This window comes from Balaenoptera musculus, chromosome 1 (genome assembly GCF_009873245.2).
Source record: "Balaenoptera musculus isolate JJ_BM4_2016_0621 chromosome 1, mBalMus1.pri.v3, whole genome shotgun sequence".
In the NCBI taxonomy this organism is placed as follows: Eukaryota; Metazoa; Chordata; class Mammalia; order Artiodactyla; family Balaenopteridae; genus Balaenoptera; species Balaenoptera musculus.
The window spans coordinates 40,638,829-40,656,511 of record NC_045785.1 but is presented as its reverse complement, the minus strand read 5'-3'; the positions used below and the strand labels follow the sequence as shown (position 1 = coordinate 40,656,511).

Here is a 17,683-nt window from a genome sequence, read left to right as displayed (position 1 = left end):
TTATTGAGTCCACTTTATTATTTTAATTAACATAATAACCCTGAAAAGTGGGAGGTTGTGAAACACAAGAATTTAGAGCTTCTAAGATTAATAAGTCCACTGAAGTATGAAAGCTCTTTCACATAAATTTTTAACTGTGAAGATCCATTGTGTAGAAAGGAATCTATACCATTCACCGACAGATGATGGGTACTGAGAAATGGACTTAAACACTGTCTTGCATGTGATGAAGACCAAAATGTCAGAGCTGATTCCTATGAATCAGCATTTCAACCAGTTATGTCAGGAGCTCCTTTTAAAATGTAGCTCAAATTATTTCATTACTCTCAATATCGCTACCCTACGTGGCTTCTCACACAAAACTCTTACTAAGGGCTGCAAGCCCCTATAAAATGGTCTCCTCTCTCCCTTTCTACCTTATTTTCTACCAATCACCTCCTCACTTATTCCTGTTTAATCACACTGACCTTCCTGCAGTTCCTAGAGATACACCAAGCTTGGACCTTTGTGCTTGTTGTTCCCTCTGGGCCACTATTTTCTTGAGGATATGTATAATATAATATAATATTGAATAAATATTGAATATAATATTGAATATAAGATAATATAATAATCCATATACATGTGGATTATTTCCTCACATCATCCAGTTTCTACTAAATGGTTGTCTCTGTGACCACCCTAATTAAAATTGCCCCCTCCATTACCCTCTCTCCCCTTACCTTGCTTTATTTGTATTCATTACACTCATCATTACTTTACACTGTATTATGTAATACATTGATTTATTTGTTTGTTTATCTCTCCGTCTCACAATTTAAAAGTTCCATGAAAGCGTGGAATTGCTTTTTTACCTCTGCTTCCCCAACATCTAGAAGAGTGACAACATGGGAAGCTCTCAGGCAATATTCATTGAGTCAAAAAGGAAGGAAAGGGTGAAAGGAAGGACAACATCAAGGTTGATTCTGAGGTATCTGACTTGTACAATTGGACAGATGGGGATGGTGGAGCTACTTACTGAGTTGGGAGCATTTTCAGAGGGCCAGGTTTAGGGGAGGTCAGGAGATTCATTATATTCAGGTTGAAATTGAGGTAATTTCGAGACATTCAAGAGGAGCAGTTAGGCTGGCAGATGGATAGGATGACCACATAATTTATCATCATCCCAACTGAAAGTGAACAGGGAAACTAAAAATAAAATTTTATGTATTTTTGAAATATTTCATGTATTGACCACCAATTGTTTTCTTATGTTGGATTTACAAAACAATTATTTTAAAAATCAAAATTCATTCTAAAAGTAAAATTAATATACATCTATGTATATTAAAGCAAAATTTTTTTTAAACTTACATTTATTTTTCTTAGAATAGCACTGTTATTTTTGGCATACATTTACACACTTTAATCAATTTTTTAGTTACATGTGTATCTAATACTATGTCATTGGTATTTTTATGAAAAATATTTTTTCTAATATGGTTTTATTATTTTTAGTTTTTGATGTCATTGCCTTCAAGTCTTCTTTAGAATTGAATTTTTATGGTTAATAAGTTTGAAATTCTTGACGCATTCAATTGATTCTCCTTTATAGATCATAATATTCTTAAATAAAAGGCATTATCTCTCTAGGTACTGAGGTACCTGGTAGAGTTCAGCAAATTCTCCCAAACTAAGGACATTCTCAGTTACAAGCTTTTTAGTATTGAAATATATAAACGTTTCAGTCCAAATATTTTCATAGTTACTATCTTGTTTACTCCTTTCCAAGAAATTTTCTTAGATAAATTTTTTTTATAAAACAACTTTTGTCACATAAAGTGCTTTTTCTTGATTCTTTTAAATTTTCACCAAATGCAGGTGCTACAAAATTGTAGGCCTTCTCAATTTCATTCCACTCTGGTACAATATATAAATATCTAATTAAAAATAGGAGCTTCATCAAAAAATTATCCTCCTAAACTGAGGTATCCCAAAGTATAATCATTGAATTTCAGAATTAAGTCTTGTATTTCAATTGTGCTTTCATCATTTAATTTGTGCAATTCCTCCCTTGCTTTTGTAGAGATAAATGTCATGTCTTCCTGTTTGAAAGCTTTGTTTTCAATAATTGCAATTTGATAAAAGCTTTAAAAATTAAAATACTTTGGTGCTTCATTTGTTGAATACTTGATTAAAGATTTCCAATTGATTTTGAACAAAATGCAACCAAAATTCTGTCCTCTTTTAAAGATCCCATTAACAAAATTCAGGGGTCTCATTAACAGCAAAAACAAAAAGCAAACAAAAACACACACAGCAAAATCAACGTTGATTAATGAAGTGGCTTATTAAAAAGCTCGAAATCTCTAAGATCCCACTGATGGCAGACAGTAAAGAAAATAAACATGGTCTGCCTTCCTGAAGCTTAAAAAAAATTTTGTTTGTGGTTTAGCATTAGCTTCATAAAAAATTATATAGTTTACTTACTTTGTGTAAATTTTGAGAACTGTGGTTTCTGTTTTGAGGGTAGAAAATAGAAGCTTGTTTTGGATGCAATTTTGATTTATATGGACACCTCCAACCGACTCAAAATAAATCTCTACTCCATAAGTTTGTTGATTTAACAAGTACATTACTTTTACCAAAATTTGTGTTCATATTATCATAACAAAAAAATAAGTAATTTTATCTTTTAACGTTGAACTTTATTTTCCTGAATTAACAGTATCATTCCCACTAAGACAGTATTTGACCTTCAACAGAATGAATTTCCAAAAGCTTTACTTTGATTCCATGAATTGGATGAAAATAACTGAATTACATTAAAATTAAGTTAAATTATTTTCTATTTGAAACACCTGATGACACTGATATAACGTTACTGATTTTAGTTCTTATGCTAACAGAGAAAAGACATTAACAGCTACCACTTTATATACAAGAAAACTTGGAATTAAAACTGATTGAAATGATTTTAGAAGGGCAGTCATGCACTCTAAGTAAAAGTGATACCACACATCACTCTGAAGTATGGCTTTTCATTTAAAGTACATTGCTCTAAAATAATTTCAATCATTTTTATTCTATGGTTCTGCTTTTATATATGTAAATTATAGTCTTTGGACACAAGTTTTCTTAAAATAACTGTTAAACCAAATAGATGCTGGTGTTTCTTCAGCAGCATTGTGTCTTCTGGTTTTAATGTGGCCATGTTATCAGTACACCCCCTACAGTGGATCATAAATACTTACAAACATTTTATGCATGTGTCATGTTTATCTCTGAATTTCATGAGGAATGAAAAGTTAGTACTCAACTTTCCTAAAATATGCACTTTTGTATTTTTGAGCTCATTGCTGGTGAAATGTTTATTGCACAAATTGTTTAGGAGTAACCAAAAAACAGAATAAATAATTTTAGATTTGCACCATATGATAAATATGCTTAGAGCAGACTATTCTCTATAAGCAGGACTGGTCAGTCTCTATTTCCCAAACATATTTCACATTTGCCTAACCTATAATTTTCCATATTTCTGATCGATCCCACCAACTAGTGACCTTGAGGCTCCATTCATCTGGCAGGTTGCTGCATGGGCCACGGCATGATTGTCTGGCATAGCCAGTTACCAGTAGTGAAAACACCTATGAATACATCTCCCACCACCATTTGGGACCTGAAGGAGTTAACGGCCTTCCTGTATCTTGACAGACACACTTAATTTTATTAGAGAGCGCATCTCCTTGAAAGAGAGGTATTGGTTACATTGGGTATGGGAAGGATCAGGAACAGAAAGCAGGGTTATCACTATTTTCTTCCCTAACTCTGTGTTTAAATGGTTCCTCATCCCTTGTCACCTTTTCTTTGGTCCCCTATCCTACCTGCTTTGTCCATTTCATACCCTAAGCACACTTAGTATGAGCTTGGAATGCATTGTTCTGAATCAAGAGTGTGATGCCAGCTATCCGTCACACAGAGCATGGTGATAATCACAGTTACCATTGTGAGCACTTGTTATGTGCCGGGTACCAATCTCATCTCTGATCGTCAAAACAGATCTGTGAGCTAGATATTGTTTTCATTTTATAGATGTGGAAATCCAGGCTCAGGGCTACATGACTGATAAGTCATGGAAGTAGATTAGAGCCCAGGCCCATGTTCTTTCTACTGTACAATGACTACATTTCTAAAAGGCATCAGAAGCTGGAATTGAACACAGCTCTGTCTATTCGTTCTAACCCAGCTCTGCCTGACTCATTTATTCATACATTCAAGAATATTTATTGAGTGCCATCTGTATAATAGGCTCTGTGCAGGGGGACTATAAGGAGATTCCAGTCTAGTGACTTCATATCCAGAACCCTTATTATTATTCCACCTATGATGGAGCAACAAAATAACTTGGATATAAAACTTGAGTGCAAACCTGAACAAGTTGCAGCTACAGCTGGCCACCCCATCCCAAAGCACCCAGCATTCTGATACTGCCTCATACCCCATCTTATATCCCAGCAAACGATAGTTTTGAAAACATAGTCATTTTCACCTAAGAGTCATAACAACCCTAAGAGGGATTCAGGACACATTTTAGTAACCACTTTTTACACAGAGGCACCAAGAAAGGTAGAGTCCTGCCCAAGGACTGCAGCTTAGACTAGCACCCAACTCCTAGTTCTTTGTCCAGCGTCCTCTTCTTGCCTCCTCTCAGGAATCTGGATTGGAGAAGATGAGTACATGACTTAGAGCCTCTCCTTGCCAGAGGAGCCTCTCCTTGGAGTTTCTGACTTCATTAGCATTCTGCCAGCAGCCACATGTAGGTAGGAATATTGTTGCTGTCCATGACCATGGGGGATAATCAGTCTCAGCTATTCCCTGGCTCTAAACTAGCCAAAGTAATTGGGTTTAATTTTAATTTTTTTAATGGCTTGGAATTAATAGAAGCAGCTGCTGACACAGTGTGTGGGTGTCCTTCTCCAGAAGGCACAGACAAAAAAAAAAAAGAAAAAAAAATCCTACACATAAAATAAACTCTGAAAAATAAACAACAGAGTGTGTAGGACAAAAAGGTTAATTCAAGAATCGAGCAGTGTCTTTTATCAAAAACTCGGCTGGCAATATGTAGCTCTGTCTCTCTCCTCCCACCACTAGTGCCCATCAACCCCTGACAAGATGGTAATCTGATTAGACACTGGGTGTATAAATGTGTTGCCTGTAGCTGAGCACTCCCTCACTCTCTCTTTCTCCCCCTCCCTGTGACTCACCAAGAGATTAGCTGTGACAAAGTGCGGAGAAAGATAAGAATAGATATGATGGTGACAGGAGCACTATTATAATTATTTGGGGGAAGATAGAATTGGAATTAGGAGCAGGTCCTCTTCGCCTAGGGAGGGTAGATTTATAATGTGGGCAGCCATGCTGGTACCTGGCTGTGCCAGACGCCCGAGAAGAAAAGGAGGGGCCCGCTGGCTCAGGCCAGGAGATGGTCTGGGTTGTTCCAGCCAAACGTAGACTAAAGGCCATCTGTTGTCATGGATGACAAACCAGAGATTCAGCTACCCTCATGAAGGGAAGAGGGATGAAATCTTTCTTCAATTTCAAATATACCTGGGAAACAGGATGCCAGTTTGCTCCCTGCCTCTGGGTAGACGAAGAAGGGGAACTAAGAGACTGTTTCTGCAATTGCTGGGTGAATTTCAGATTTCACCCAAATTGTTGGGTGAATTTCACAGGCTTGGTGTGGTGGAAAGAATATGTGTTTATCAGTCAGACAATAGTGTACATCAAACAGGTAGCACATTGTTGGCATATAGGAGGTGTTTAGTATATGTTACTCCCTTTGGAGGTGTCTGAATGACTTGGTTTTGTATACCTCCTTTGGGATGTACTGCCTTAAAAGACAGATTCTTTATTTTTTCCCTCTCTGCTAATTTGAAGAAAAAAGTTTGTGTCTACTGTCAAAGAACATCCTGGGGTTGGAACTCATCTAACATCCATATTTTCTGCTTAATCAGAAAGGAAATTAGGGCTCCTGTCTTTCAGGGGTCGTGAGGAGGGGTAGGGAATGAGTCTTATGTACGCCTTCAGGTCCTGAGCTTTCTCCTCTTCCTCTGTGCTCTGGTAACCTCCAAAATGATGCATTGGGAACTTGGCTGATGGTTTGGACAGAGGCAGAGAGGATGGAAAATGGGAAGGAATCATCCATCCATTCATTCATTAAACCAAAAATTCACCTACTCATTCATTCAGCAAACATGCTTTGAGCTCCTCTTCAGGGTCAAGCACTGTGCTAAGTGCTATGGATTTTGAGGTGAATCAGAAACACAGGAGTTTCTGTAATTAGTATTTAGAGCAATTAGTTATTCCTGGAACTGTTGACAAAGACTTCAAAGAGGAAGTGTCATTTGAGCTGGGCCTCACTTCTCTACATAGGAATGCACTATGTAGAAAAGTATGGGAAAGGCAATTGCAGATAGAACAGCATTTAAAATGGCATTGAAGTTTCTGAAACATAATGTATTCAGGGCATGACTCACAGCTTCACATGGAGAGAGCATAATATACAAACCTTGGTGTGGCTGAAATTATTTACTCTAAGATGTTAATATCTTAAAGTTCACTCACAGGTATACTCATTTATCCAATTCATGAGCATTTTGGAGTACCTCCTCTATTTAAGGCTTTGTATGGATCCTCCAGAACCAGAGGAACAATATATGGTTCCTGCCCTCAAGGAGAACTCAATCCAGTGGTGGAGAAAGGCATATATTCAAGTCGATATAATGAAAAAGAGGCTATAGTAGAGAAGTATACGTAGTGTTGATTGTGAACGTGTTCAGTATGTACATGCATGCAGCCTGTGTGTGAGTGTGTGTGTGTGTGTGTGCGCACACTCAGCCACATATGAATGCATGACTGAATCTGAGGATGTTTGTTACCGCCTCCCTCACACATGTGGAGGGCTTCTTTAGTCATCAGGATGGACCCAGGATGATGACTTGTTTCAAGAGCTGGATCACCCTTCAGTCTCTGAGTCCTGAGAGCACACACCACAGTCTTGGAATCAACCTGCATCTCTGGCAGGATCAGATGTTAGATTTTTTCCTTTCTGGAGTCTTCTAGGGAGTCATGGACAATCTGTTTCTCTTAAGAAGTATTCTTGACCCTACCTTCATTTTTATCATATCATTTAGGATAAAGGAATAACTTCAGAGGACTGTTGTGAAGATTAAAGGAGTTAATATATGATGAAGTACTTAGAATGGCCTAAACAATTGTTATATTGTTTCCATTGATATCTCAGACTCTCTGTGCTAAATGGAATCAGAAAGTTGCCTTGTTTAACTTAATATCAAGTACAGGAACCTTTTTATGAGATCCCTTAAAGCTTCCCATGTACTCCCCTGTAACATAGACCTTTCTACTTTCCCTTCAGCTGAACGTTAAAGAGTCTCTACTTTATACTGAGCTAAGATCTACCTCCCTATGATGCCTACCATTTATCTGTGGAGAGGAGTCTTCTTTTCCTTTTACAAGTGCTTTTAAAATAAGCAAGTACTATTTGAAACTTCTCTGTACCATTTCTAGTGAGAAAGAGAAGGAAAGTTAACACTGTTCCTGTCTTCAAGAAGCCTACCTTCTCTTTGAAGAAATCTCCACTTAACTTTTGTTGCTTATTGTTAAGGGACAAACCGGTGATGAAACTGTTTTAATATCAAATGTCAAAGTAGAGAAAAATTAATGATGGATGAATAATCAGAGAAGACTTCAGAGAGGAGATATGTTAAAGGATATAGGCATTTATTTATACATGCTTTTGTTCATTAATTATTCAGTTCGTTTAAAAAATATTTAAAGCTTTATTGACAATCTACAATATGCCACCTCTATGAGTAAGAGTTTACCAAGTAAGTAAGGTATCTGGCAGGGGAGGCAGTACAAGTGGAGAAAAGATCAAACACAAAGACACAGAGGTACTGGAGGTATGGCACAACATTTTTAGGGAGTTGTGAGTAGTTCAGTATGAATAAAACATAGGGTTCAAGGAGGGAGAAATGACTGATGATGCTGGAATCACAGGGAGATCTCGGGGAGCCTTTTGAGGATAGGAAGTTGTTTGAAGAGTTTTTAACAGGAGAGTACTGGTGAGAATACTGTGAGACAAGATTTCTCTGGAAGCAGAAGGTAAGGCTATGAACTGGTGTCAAGGGGAGAAAGGCAGGTGGCAAGTTACCATAGGGACGATGAGCACAGACTTTGGAATCACGTTAGCTTGCGTCTAATACAGGCTCTGCTGCTTACCAAGCTTGCAACCTTGGGAAATTTTTTTTACCTCTCTGAGCTTCCATTTTCTTAGCTGTGTAAAGGGGATGTTAACAGCCCCTAGCTCACAGGGTATTGTGAGGATTCAGTGATAATGCGTATAAAAAATTTAACACCATGCCTGAGACATAGTGAAACGTAATGAGCAAAATACAAGAAAAACCATAAGCGCATTCCAAATGAGAGACACATTTCTCCTACACAGCCCCATTCCTCTTTTCCTTTATTCTTTGTGTTACTTTGCGTCCTCATGAATTTGGCCTGCTGAATTCTTCTCAAACAGATTTTCGTTAGTATCCTTAGCAGAGTCTGTCTGGAACATTAAGCCCTGAGCAACATCTCAGCTTTCTTGCACGATCACCGCAGTGTCCATTACCTTCACTCTGCCTTCAAATCAGGTTAGGCATCCATCCTACTGAGGAGAGGAGCTGGGACAGCTGCAGGCGTTAGATGAATTCTCCTGGTAGCACGTGATCAAATTTGGTGGAGATGGCAGGCTCTCAGAGTCAAGTTGCTAAACTTGGCTAGAATAGGAGAAAACTGAGGTGAGTGAATTTAAAGCATGGATCTTAATTGAATATACTAGTACAGAAAGACTTGAAAACATCAGTGTCATAACCTGAGGGGCTCGTGACTGTAGGAATCGCTTGTGTATGAAGACACACTCACCTTGTGCTCCAGGAGACTCAGACTCAGACCTCTGAGTCAGGGCCTGAAGCAACTGTCACAGACCATTGGCTGGAGACCCTGAGGCTCATTTATTTCTACCAGCCTAACATTTCTGCATGTTCAGTCACATCACAAATGTAGACCATCATCTGTTTTTTTTATACCCTTATCCCTGCGCTGGTCTGTGCTCCCTCTAATCTTGGTTTTCCACTGATTCCTCCTCTATCCAAAACCTTCTACTTTTTACTTTTTCCTATGAAACTCAACTCCCAGGTTAATAATCCCCCTTGGACCCCCAGTGTTTTAATCCACTGCTTCCTTTACCTCTTGTCTTCGTTTACCTCAGTCTATGGTATGTGATACTTAACGAATATTTGCTGAATAAAACAATGACCTAAGGCCTGACTATCCTGGAGGCCATCCTTCCCCCTTTGCCTTCTTGGGAACTGCTCATTCTCCTACATTCCATGTGCAGAAGGATCAGGAGGGGACTCTTCGCTCCCCATTTTCCTTCCAGGCCATTCCGTGTCTATTTCATCACTGGTAGCTCCAAAATTTCAATATAGGAGGGTTTAAGGTAGCAATTGGTTTAGAAGGGAGGAGTGCCTAGGGGGTTTGCTTTAAAGCTATATTTGTGTCACAAGAAGATTGTTTTTAGTTGCATGTTTATTCCTCTTGGCTTTGGGTGTAGGAGCAAAATGGCCTTTATTTGTGGGCCTAAGCACACCTCTAGACAGCCTTTGATACTACCATGGACTTTTACGTGAAAAGCCCCGTTCCTTTATTGCTTAAGCTGTTCTCTCTATGTCCCGTTCTCATCATTTTTGGGTTCCCACCCATCTTAGACTCCATGGCCCATCACATCAGCCACCTTTATCTAATAGTTAAATCTATCCAGTTTTCTCTACCTGTGCAGCCACTACCCTGTCCTTCTTCGGATCACTCTCATCTATCCCTTGGACTTGCACAATCATGGTACTTTACTTCTTTCACTGACTTAAAGGTATCCTATGACCTCAGGATAATGTTTAAATTCTTTAACGTGTCCCATCATGTAAAGTCGTCCCTTCACACCTGCAGATGCAGAACCCATGGATGTGGAGGGACAGCCGTAGTCCCTTTCTAATCTGACTTCTGCCTTCCTCTTCAAACCCATTTCTCATGATTTACCTTCTCATTCTTTGTGCTTCAGCCATGATGAATTCCTTGCAGTTCCAACATTGTACTTGTTCCTTCTTGCCACCTGGCCGATGCCAGAATCCCATAATTTATCAAGGGGGATCCTGGAAAAGTGTTATAAGTACTGATTTAGAATCAGACAGAAACAGATTTGAATCCCAGCTTTGTCATTTACTAGCTTGAGAGCATGGGTAAGCTCCTTGCCTTTTATGAACCTCCATGGCCACCTCTGCTAAGTGGGATAACAGTAGTGTGGATGAAGCCTGCCATCTCAGTAAACAAAGGGTGTAGTGTACAGCCATCAAGCCATCAGCCACTGCAGTCACCCCCGACTGTGCACCCTGAGGGGTTCAGGATGGAAAACAACAGGATACTGGCCCCATGAGGTTAGAGTGCATATCAAAGGAATGATTTCAGTGAGCCCAGACTCTTGTCTTCCCCTACATAGAAAAGTGCTAAATTCATTAACTTGAGATGTCTGGTTTTTTTCTTTAATTAGCAATAATCTTTTGATGTTCCCATTACCTGTTTTCCACTTAATGTTAGGGTGAGATTCATGACAGCCAGGGCTACAGGCAAGCAGTACAAGCCCAAATATGTACAGCATCAGTGCCATGTAACATTGGCTCTTCCACAGGAAGCCCATAGCCTTACCTCCCACCCTGGCCACTGAGGCAGCCTCAGAAAGACACCAAGGTAGAAACAAGATTCTGCAATCAACTGCTGGAATGTTACAATGCTTTGGAGCTCTTAACAGTTTTCTCCAGGCTGCCCTACCTGGAGCCAGCACCAATATTGTTTTCTTCAACCTCAGCTCTGACACCCTCCTCCTCACACTTTCCTCCATATGCCCCTTTGCCCCTTGGCTTCCCAGTTGCGTGACAGGCCACCACATGTGAGCCTTAACATCCTCCGCCCACTATGCCAGAACCCACCCCCCAAAACATATTTGCCCTTAAGGAGCTTCCAAACAGATCCTAGTGGATGACACTTAGGAAGAAGCCAATAAAAAAAGCAAGACTTGCTACAAAATGTAGGAGCCAAACAGGCCTGGTATTATCAGTGGACAATCATGGAAAAGGCATAGTTGAGACAGGTTTTGTAGGATTAATAGGATTTTAAGAGACACAAATGAGAGGCATTCTCTGCAGGGAAATCGTGAATAGTTTGCATATTATACAAATGAGGAGGTGCAGTGAGCCTGTGAAGTGGGTTAATGTAAAGATGTTATGGGAATTATGACTGGACCATTTTGCCTTTTCTCATGTATGTGTTTCAGTGTTGCTTATTGGAGAATGAGCATGTTAGCTTGGCAGAATTGCCTACACAGCATATTTTAAAGCAGTATTTCCCGAAGTGCTTCTGTGTAAAATTAGTTTCATGGAATGCTCTATAGAAAAATAATAGTAATAATTTAAAGAAATGTTGAATATTCTTTTTCTCTCCCTTGAATATTCACAACGTGCATGAACTTATTTTAAAGGATCTGAATTAGTGTTATAATACTAAAACCTGACTTCCTTGGGGAAAGTAATCCTCCCCTATTTATGTCACTATAGCATCACACTCTTTCCCCTCAAGATACTTTTGAGTCTGTAACTATATTGTATATTTATTTAAAATATTTTATTGACTGCTTCCCTACCAGGATATATACTCCATGAGGACAAATACCTGACCTATCTTATTTACCATTTTACATCAGTAATCTAGCACAATGCCTGGGTGTATAATATGTGCCCAAAATAAGAACAAATGATGAATAAAACTTGTTCATTTTTAACTTTGCGTTGTTTAAACAGTTGATAAAGGATAGGGCTGGAATTTGAACAAAGTACTGCCAGATTCCAGTCTCTTTTTTTTTTAAAGTTTTTAATTTAATTTAATTTATTTTTTTATACAGCAGGTTCTTATTAGTTATCCATTTTATACACATCAGTGTATACATGTCAATCCCAATCTCTCAATTCATCACACCCCCCTCCCCCGCCACTTTCCCCCCTTGGTGTCCATACGTTTGTTCTCTACATCTGTGTCTCTAATTCTGCCCTGCAAACCGGTTCACCTGTACCATTTTTCTAGGTTCCACATATATGCGTTAATAAACGATATTTGTTTTTCTCTTTCTGACTTACTTCACTCTGTATGACAATCTCTAGATACAATCACGTCTCTACAAATGATCCAATTTCGTTCGTTTTTATGGCTGAATAATATTCCATTGTATATATGTACCACATCTTCTTTATCCGTTCGTCTGTTGATGGGCGTTTAGGTTGCTTCCATGTCCTGGCTATTGTAAATACTGCTGCAATGAACATTGGGGGTGTATGTGTCTTTTTGAATGATGGTTTTCTCTGGGTATATGCCCAGTAGTGGGATTGCTGGGTCATATGGTAGTTCTATTTTTAGTTTTTTGAGGAACCTCCATACTGTTCTCCATAGTGGCTGTATCAATTTACATGCCCACCAACAGTGCAAGAGGGTTCCCTTTTCTCCACACCCTCTCCAGCATTTGTTGTTTGTAGATTTTCTGATGATGCCCATTCTAACTGGTGTGAGGTGATACCTCATTGTAGTTTTGATTTACATTTCTCTAATAATTAGTGATGTTGAGCAGCTTTTCATGTGCTTCTTGGCCATCTGTATGTCTTCTTTGGAGAAATGTCTATTTAGGTCTTCTGCCCACTTTTGGATTGCGTTGTTTTTTTTAATATTGAGCTGCATGAGCTGTTTATATATTTTGGAGATTAATCCTTTGTCCGTTGATTCGTTTGCAAATATTTCCTCCCATTCTGAGGGGGTTGTCTTTTTGTCTTGTTTGTAGTTTCCTTTGCTTTGCAAAGGCTTTTAAGTTTCATTGGGTCCCATTTGTTTATTTTTGTTTTTATTTCCATTACTCTAGGAGGTGGATCAAAAAATATCTTGCTGTGATTTATGTCAAAGAGTGTTCTTCCTATGTTTTCCTCTAAGAGTTTTATAGTATTCGGTCTTACATTTACATCTCCAATCCATTTTGAGGGTATTTTTCTCTATGGTGTTAGGGAGTGTTCTAATTTCATTCTTTTACATGTAGCTGACCAGTTTTCCCAGCACCACTTACTGAAGAGACTGTCTTTTTCCATTGTATATCCTTGCCTCCTTTTTCATAGATTAGTTGACCATAGGTGTGTGGGTTTATCTCTGGGCTTTCTATCCTGTTCCATTGATCTATATTTCTGTTTTTGTGCCAGTACGATACTGTCTTGATTACTGTAACTTTACAGTATAGTCTGAAGTCAGTGAGTCTGATTCCTCCAGTTCCGTTTTTTTCCCTCAAGACTGCTTTGGCTATTCGGGGTCTTTTGGGTGTCCATACAAATGTTAAGATTTTTTGTTCTAGTTCTGTAAAAAATGCCACGGGTAATTGGATAGGGATTGCAATGAATCTGTAGGTTGATCTGGGTAGTATAGCCATTTTCACAATATTGATTATTCCTATCCAAGAACATGGTATGTCTCTCCACCTGTCTGTAACATCTTTAATTTCTTTCATCAGTGTCTTACAGTTTTCTGCATACAGGTCTTTTGTCTCCCTGAGTAGGTTTATTCCTAGGTATTTTATTCTTTTTGTTGCAGTGGTAAATGGGAGTGTTTCCTTAATTTCTCTTTCAGATTTTTCATCATTAGTGTATAGGAATGCAAGAGATTTCTGGGCATTAATTTTGTATCCTGCAACTCTACCAAATTTATTGATTAGCTCTAGTAGTTTTCTGGTGGCATCTTTAGGATTCTCTGTGTATAGTATCATGTCATCTGCAAACAGTGACAGTTTTACTTCTTCTTTTCCGATTTGGATTCCTTTTATTTCTTTTTCTTCTCTGATTGCTGTGGCTAGGATTTCCAAAACTATGTTGAATAATAGTGGTGAGAGTGGACATCCTTGTCTTGTTCCTGATCTTAGAGGAAATGCTTTCAGTTTTTCACCATTAGGAATGATGTTGGCTGTGGGTTTGTCATATATGGCCTTTATTATGTTGAGGTAGGTTCCCTCTATGCCCACTTTCTGGAGAGTTTTTATCGTAAATGAGTGTTGAATTTTGTCAAAATCTTTTTCTGCATCTATTGAGATGATCATATGGTATTTCTTCTTCAATTTGTTAATATGGTCTATCACATTGATTGATTTGCATATATTGAAGAATCCTTGCATCATCCCTGGGCTAAATCCCACTTGATCATGGTGTATGATCCTTTTAATGTGTTATTGGATTCTGTTTGCTAGTATTTTGTTGAGGATTTTTTCATCTATATTCGTCAGTGATATTGGTCTGTAATTTTCTTTTTTTATAGTATCTTTGTCTGGTTTTGGTATCAGGGTGATGGTGGCCTCATAGAATGAGTTTGGGAGTGTTCCTTCCTTTGCAATTTTTTGGAAGAGTTTGAGAAGGATGGGTGTTAACTCTTCCCTAAATGTTTGATAGAATTCACCTGTGAAGCCATCTGGTCCTGGAACTTTGTTTGTTGGAAGATTTTTAATCACAGTTTCAATTTCATTACTTGTGATTGGTCTGTTCATATTTTCTGTTTCTTCCTGATTCAGTCTGGGAAGGTTATACCTTTCTAAGAATTTGTCCATTTCTTCCAGGTTGTCCATTTTATTAGCAAAGAGTTACTTCTAGTAGTCTCTTAGGATATTTTGTATTTCTGCAGTGTCTGTTGTAACTTCTCCTTTTTCATTTCTAATTCTACTGATTTGAGTCTTCTCCCTTTTTTTCTTGATGAGTCTGGCTAATGGTTTATCAATTTTGTTTATCTTCTCAAAGAACTAGCTTTTAGTTTTATTGATCTTTGCTATTGTTTCCTTCATTTCTTTTTCATTTATTTCTGATCTGATCTTTATGATTTCTTTCCTTCTACTAAGTTTGGGTTTTGTTTGTTCTTCTTTCTCTAGTTCCTTTAGGTGTAAGGTTAGATTGTTTATTTGAGATTTTTCTTGTTTCCTGAGGGAGGCTTGTATTGCTATAAACTTCCCTCTTAGAACTGCTTTTGCTGCATCCCATAGGTTTTGGATCATCGTCTTTTCGTTGTAATTTGTCTCTAGGTATTTTTTGATTTCCTCTTTGTTTTCTTTAGTGATCTCTTGGTTATTTAATAACATATTGTTTAGACTCCATGTGTTTGTGTTTTTTATGTTTTCTGCCCTGTAATTCATTTCTAATCTCGTAGCATTGTGGTCAGAAAATATGCTTGATATGATTTGAATGTTCTTCAATTTACTGAGGCTTGATTTGTGACCCAAGATGTGATCTATCCTGGAGAATGTTCTGTGTGCACTTGGGAAGAAAGTGTAATCTGCTGTTTTTGGATGGAATGTCCTATAAATATCAATTAAATCTATCTGGTCTATTGTGTCATTTAAAGCTTGTGTTTCCTTATTAATTTTCTGTTTGGATGATCTGTCCATTGGTGTAAGTGAGGTGTTAAAGTCCCCCACTATTTTTGTGTTACTGTCGATTTCCTCTTTTATAGCTGTTAGCAGTTGCCTTATGTGTTGAGGTGCTCCTATGTTGGGTGCATATATATTTATAATTGTTATATCTTCTTCTTGGATTGATCCCTTGATCATTATGTAGTTTCCTTCCTTGTCTCTTGTAACATTCTTTATTTTAAAGTCTATTTTATCTGATATGAGTATTGCTACTCCAGCTTCCTTTTGATTTCTATTTGCATGGAATATCTTTTTCCACCTCCTCACTTTCAGTCTGTATGTGTCCCTAAGTCTGAAGTGGGTCTCTTGTAGATAGCATATATATGGGTCCTGTTTTTGTATCCATTCAGTGAGCCTGTGTCTTTTAGTTGGAACATTTAATCCATTCACGTTTAAGGTAATTATCGCTCTGTATGTTCCTATTACCATTTTCTTAATTGTTATGGGTTTGTTTTTGTAGGAACTTTTCTTCTCTTGTGTCTCCCACTTAGAGAAGTTCCTTTAGCATTTGTTGTAGGGCTGGTTTGGTGGTGCTGAATTCTCTTAGCTTTTGCTTGTCTGTAAAGCTTTTGATTTCTCCATCAGATCTGAATGAGATCCTTGCTGGTTAGAGTAATGTTGGTTGTAGGTTCTTCCTTTTCATCACTTTAAATATATCATGCCACTCCCTTCTGGCTTGTAGAGTTTCTGCTGAGAAATCAGCTGTTAACCTTATGGGAGTTCCCTTGTATGTTATTTGTCATTTTTCCCTTGCTGGTTTCAGTAATTTTTCTCTGTCTTTAATTTTTGCCAGTTTGATTACTATGTGTCTCAATGTGTTTCTCCTTGGGTTTATCCTGTATGGGGCTCTCTATGCTTCCTGGACTTGGGTGGCTATTTCCTTTCCCATGTTAGGGAAGTTTTCGACTATAATCTCTTCAAATATTTTCTCAGGTCCTTTCTCTCTCTCTTCTCCTTCTGGGACCCTATGATGCAAATGTTGTTACACTTAATGTTGTACTAGAGGTCTCTTAGGCTGTCTTCATTTCTTGTCATTCTTTTTTTCTTTATTCTGTTCTGCAGCAGTGAATTCCACCATTCTGTCTTCCAGGTCACTTATATGTTCTTCTGCCTCAGTTATTCTGCTATTGATTCCTTCTAGTGTAGTTTTCATTTCAGTTATTGTATTGTTCATCTCTGTTTGTTCTTTAATTCTTCTAGGTGTTTGTTCTTTAATTTCTCTAGGTCTTTGTTAAACATTTCTTGCATCTTCTCGATCTTTGCCTCCATTCTTTTTCCGAGGTCCTGGAGCATCTTCACTATGATTATTCTGAATTCTTTTTCTGGAAGGTTGCTTATCTCCACTTCATTTAGTTGTTTTTCTGGGGTTTTGTCTTGTTCTTTCATCTGGTACATAGCCCTGTGCCTTTTCATCTTGTCTGTCTTTCTGTGAATGTGTTTTTTGTTTCATAGGCTGCAGGATTGTAGTTCTTCTTGCTTCTGCTCTCCGCCCTCTGGTGGATGAGGCTATCTAAGAGGCTTGTGCAAATTTCCTGATGGGAGGGACTGGTGTGGGTAGAGCTGGCTGTTGCTCTGGTGGGCAGAGCTCAGTAAAACTTTAATCCGCTTGTCTGCTGATGGGTGGGGCTGGGTTCCCTCCCTGTTGGTTGTTTGCCCTGAGACAACCCAACACTGGAGCCTACAGGCTCTTTGGTGGGGCTAATGTCGGACTCTGGGAGGGCTCATGCTAAAGATTACTTCCCAGGACTTCTGCTGCCAGTGTCCTTGTCCTCTCATTGTGCCACAGCCATGCCCGCCTCTGTAGGAGACCCTCCAACACTAGCAGGTAGGTCTGGTTCAGTCTCCTATGAGGTCACTGCTCCTTCCCCTGGGTCCTGATGTGCACACTACTTTGTGGTGTGCCCTCCAAGAGTGGAGTTCCTGTTTCCCCCAGTCCTGTCGAAATCCTGCAATCAAATCCCGCTAGCTTCAAAGTCTGATTCTCTAGGAATTCTTCCTCCCATTGCCGGACCCCCAGGTTGGGAAGCCTGACGTGGCGCTCAGAACCTTCACTCCAGTGGGTGG

At 38.6% G+C, this 17,683-nt stretch overlaps 1 protein-coding gene across 1 annotated transcript in view; it reads left to right on the top strand.

Moving 5' to 3' along the window:
* Nucleotides 1–17,683, top strand: part of AGBL4 (ATP/GTP binding protein like 4) — a 1,270,110-nt gene that overhangs the window by 712,508 nt on the left and 539,919 nt on the right. The gene's annotated exons all lie outside the window — the stretch shown is intronic.